This window comes from Garra rufa, chromosome 2 (assembly GCF_049309525.1).
Source record: "Garra rufa chromosome 2, GarRuf1.0, whole genome shotgun sequence".
Classification (NCBI taxonomy): domain Eukaryota; kingdom Metazoa; phylum Chordata; class Actinopteri; order Cypriniformes; family Cyprinidae; genus Garra; species Garra rufa.
In genome coordinates, this window is record NC_133362.1 from 57,916,433 (window position 1) to 57,921,432 (window position 5,000).

The window sequence follows — 5,000 nt, forward strand, 5'->3', positions numbered from 1 at the left end:
CTTTTAACAGAGTTTACCTAGTTTTATCGTATTGTTTTAAAGTGTTTTATGCGAACCTTGTAAATACACCAAATCTATTTAAACCAATCTTCTTTTATGTCTCGTTCTTTTAACCACTAGTCATCTTTCACAGTTAAATCTGACCCCATTTTAGCCTTGTAACTCGGCTGATAAGGCCGATTGTTACACTTGGATGGGAGACCGCCTGGGAATACCAGGTGCTGTAAGCTTTTGCCTTTTCTTCAGTATTTATATAATATGCTGGCTTTTACGGAGGCTGATCTTTAAATAGCCCACTTTTTGGAGCATCTCTCACTTACGGCCATACCAAGCTGAGAGCGCCCGATCTCGTCTGATCTCGGAAGCTAAGCAGCGTCGGGCCTGGTTAGTACTTGGGTGGGAGACCGCCTGGGAATGCCAGGTGCTGTAAGCTTTTGCCTTTTCTTTACTATTTATATAATATGCTGGCTTTTAGAAAGACGTGTTTTACCGCTCTATTTATTACAATCGTTTAAATGTATTATAGAGTTTTAAGTGTTTCACATGTTTTTTAGGCCATTTTATTACTCTTAGCATTTTAAGTGTGTGTGTGTGTGTGTGTGTGTGTGTGTGTGTGTGTGTGTGTGTGTGTGTGTGTGTGTGTGTGTGTGTCTTTAATAAATGGATGGTTGGCCTGTCATGTGACTAGACACATGACAGGAAGCAGGAAGTAAAACTGTATAAGAGAGCAGCATGACAAACAAAAGAAAATTCACCAAACTGTTGGATTGAGGAGTTGCTAATTTTAGAGCTCACCTTTCCATTCACCACCTGCAAACTTTGGATTACACTTTCTGTGGATTGTACATACACTGGTGGACACTCACATTGGACACTGGGATTCTTGGACTGTTTTTAGGGTATGGACAAATGAACTGTATTCCTCTAACAGAGTTTACCTAGTTTTATCGTATTGTTTTAAAGTGTTTTATGCGAACCTTGTAAATACACCAAATCTATTTAAACCAATCTTCTTTTATGTCTCATTCTTTTAACCGCTAGTCATCTGTTAATCTGTTAATCTGTAAGTCATCAAGTTAAATCTGACCCCATTTTAGCCTTGTAACTCGGCTGATAAGGCTGATTGTTACACTTGGATGGGAGACCGCCAGGGAGTACCAGGTGCTGTAAGCTTTTGCCTTTTTTCACTATTTATGTAATATGCTGGCTTTTACAGAGGCTGATCTTTAAATAGCCCACTTTTTGGAGCATCCATCGCTTGCAGCCATACCGCGCTGAGAGCGCTAGAGAGCAACAGGAAGTGGTTGGCAGCAGTTGGGAGAGAAAGGCTCTCCTCCATTTTGTGTTTCATTTTGATTTGTTTTTGGCGTTATAAGTTTAATTTGTAAAGTTTTTTTGTTTATTTTTGTAGCTTATTCCTCCCAACAGCATATGCTGTTTGGGGGGAATAGTTTTTTTGTTGTTTAGTGCACGTTTTTTCGTTTGTTTGTTTGAGGAATGGCGGACGGACACACGGCAGCGGACATGGAAACGGCTCGAGGAACACGAATGGTGAATGAAAATGGAACTGAAATAAGGCAACGAGATGAGAATAAAATGGATATTGAACAAAGGAATAACAAGACAAAGAAGGATTACTTGAAAGAAGCTACTGTGAGCGTGGACATTTCAAACGTGAATGCAAGAGCGGAGGATATAATAAAAGCAGTGACGAAAAAGATTGGCAAAGGGAACATTCTGGCGGTAAGACCTAAACAAAACAAGGAGTATGAGGTGACTTTAGAAAACGTGGAAGATGTTGATTTGTTGGTGGATGGATTACAGATAAAGGAAACTATTTGTGAGGTTAAAAGACTGCAAAATAGAGACTATGTTGTCTCGTTCATGCACCTGCCTGTTTACATCGACGATCGTGATATTTTAGATAAATTGGAAGGGTGGGGAGTTACCCCAATATCAGACATTAAGAGACGCGTGTATCCGGGCACAACCATCGAAGATGGTACGAGGTTTGTGAAATCTCGTTTCCCCAAAGCGGTTGCCTCTCTCCCATATAGCACTAGGCTAGATACGGCTGAGGGGTTGCAATATTTTCGGGTGATGCACAGCCATCAGGTTAAAACCTGTCGACTGTGCATGTGCCCTGACCATGTCATGAAAGACTGCCCCGATTTCAAGTGCTTTAAATGCGAGGAGAGAGGACATTTCGCAAGGGATTGTATGGCGGTCAGATGCCCGGATTGCAAAAAAGTGATAAACAAATGCGAGTGCTGGTTTGAGCAGGACGAGACTCTTGAGAACGGGCGGGTGCATGAACGAGACAGCACGACAGAGAGAGACGAGGATGGTACGACATATCTGAGAGAGGAGCGGGTTATAAGTAATAAAAGAGATGAAGAGCAGACAGTGACAGAGAAACCAAGTGAAGATCCTTTACAACTGATGGTGGAAGCAGAGAGAAACGGCATTACTGATGGGACTACAGAGAGCACAGTGGAGGAACGAGTAAACGAGGAGCAGTTAAATTACAACCGGAATATAGAGATTGAAGGAATATCAGAGCAAATGGGACAGGGTGAAGGATCATTGGAACATGTGGATTTATTTGTTGGACTGAGTAACACTTTGGAAGAAGAAGTGGATTCAAACAGTGAAGGAGAAAGAAAAGCAGAAGGAACATCGATTTTATGTAAAAGACGACGTCAACTTAAGGTAAAGCCAAATTTGGATGGAATTAGAAAAAGACCTACCAATAAAGAATCATGGAAGAATAGATATGAACTATTAAAAGACTCAAGTGAAATGAACTAATGAGATGGGGTTTTTAAGCTTTTTTATCTATTTATTTTTGATGGTTTTTAGTTTTGTCACTTTTAATGCCAGAGGACTCTTGGATTTTAACAAATTTGAAAGAGTGAAAGAAATGTTTAAAAATGTGGATATTATTATTTTACAAGAAACAAACTGGAAAGATATGCATATAAATGAACTGAAGAAGAGATGGGATGGGGATATTTTGTATAACAATGAGGACAAGAGGCAAGGCAGAGGAGTGGCATTTTTAATAAGAAAGAATACGGACGTTGTGTGCGATGTAATTTACAAGGATGATGCTGGGAAATGTTTAGGGGTAGAAATGGAATGGGAAAATAGCAAAGTAACTGTGATAAATGTGCATGCGCCTAATGAAGAGAAAGAAAAGAAGGTTTTTTTAAAGTTTTTAAGGACGTTTTTAATGAAATACAAAAATGTTATAGTAATGGGGGATTTTAATACTGTTTTAAGCAAAATTGATATGGCGGATGGAATGGTTTTTAAAACGGATACTGGGAGAAAGGAATTGAAATCATTGATGGAAGATTTTAATTTAGTGGATGTATGGAGAGAGAGGAATGAGAAAAAGAGACAATATTCAAGAAGACAAATGGTGGGGAATTTTATGTGTCAAACTAGAATAGATTTTATCTTGTGCTCAAGGATTTTAGAAGGTTTTATAGATAATGTGAACTATGGGGAGACGAGTTTAAGTGATCACAAGCCAATGTTTATGCAGATGGATTGGAGTTCAATTAAAAGAGGTCCAGGCGTGTGGGTCTTAAATACTGAAATTTTAAAAAGGGAAAGCTATGTTCAAGAGGTTAAAGATATTATTGAAAACGAAAAGCTAAATGCAATGTATGTGGAAGATAAAAGATTATGGTGGGAGAATGTAAAGTTTTTAATAAAGCAACACACCATTTGTGTATGTAAATTAATAGAGAAATGTAAAAGGTGCACAGAATATGACATAAGAGAGAATTTAGGGAAAGAATTAGAGCGGGATGATAAGGACATGACAAAGATAAGAGAACTGGAAGACAAACTTAAACAAATGGAGGAGAAAAGATATGAAGCTGCAAGATTAAGGAGTAGAGCTCAATTCCTAGTAGAAGGGGAAAAATGTACAAAGTTTTTCTTTGACTTGGAGAAAAGGAAATGGAGAAGTGGAATGATAAAAGAGGTGAAGGATGAAAATGGAAAAGGAGTTAAAAATAATGCAGATATATTAGAACAAATGAAGAAATACTACGAGAAATTGTTTACATCAGAAGGAGTGGAAGAAGATAGCAAAGAATTGCTTAAGGTGATTGAAACAAAAGTGGAAAAGGAAGACAAAGATATGTGCGATGAAAAGATAAGTGAAGAAGAAATAGAAATAGCTATAAAACAGCTTAATAAGAAAAAGAGTCCAGGGATTGATGGTTTGGGGAGTGAATTTTATTTGGTTTTTAAGGAGGTTTTAACTAGGATTTTAAAAGAGGTGTATGATGAGGTTTTTATGAAAGGACGATTGAATCTAAGGATGAGTATGGGATTAATGAAAGTGATATACAAGAAGAAAGGAGACAAGACAGATTTAAAGAACTATAGACCTTTGACTATGTTAAACACAGATCTTAAAATTGTATCTAAAATTTTAGCAAACAGACTGAAAGAGGTGATGCCAAAGATTATAAAGACCAACCAGGCATATGGAGTAAGAGGAAGAGATATAGCGGACACTACTTTAAGTATTAAGGACATAATAAGCTACATGAAAAAGGAAAATTTGCAGGGATATGTTATAAGTCTTGACTTTGAGAAAGCTTTTGATAGGGTAGAGCATCAGTTTTTATTTGAGGTTTTAAAGAGTTTTGGTTTTGGGAAGAATTTTATTAAATGGATCAAGATTTTATATAAAGGAGTGGTAACAAGAATTAAGTGTAACGGTTTTTTAACTAAGAGTTTTAAACTTACGAGATCAGTAAGACAAGGATGTCCTCTTTCGGCGCTTTTATATACTTTGGTGGCAGAGCCCCTAGGACTAGCAATAGGAAGAGAGAAGAAGGTGAAAGGCATTAAAATTGAAGAAGAGAATAAAGAGAATACAATTTTTCAATATGCTGACGACACAACTTTAATAGTGAAGGATCTGGGGAGTGTAAAAGCGGCAATGGAAGTAGTCCAAAAATTTTGCAGAA

General features: G+C 37.5%; 1 non-coding gene across 1 annotated transcript; it reads left to right on the plus strand.

Moving 5' to 3' along the window:
* Positions 1 to 314: 314 nt before the first annotated feature.
* On the plus strand, positions 315 to 433 carry LOC141326837 (5S ribosomal RNA). The gene has a single exon (XR_012354183.1). It is a non-coding gene; the product is annotated as a 5S ribosomal RNA (ribosomal RNA).
* The last annotated feature ends 4,567 nt before the right edge of the window (positions 434 to 5,000 follow it).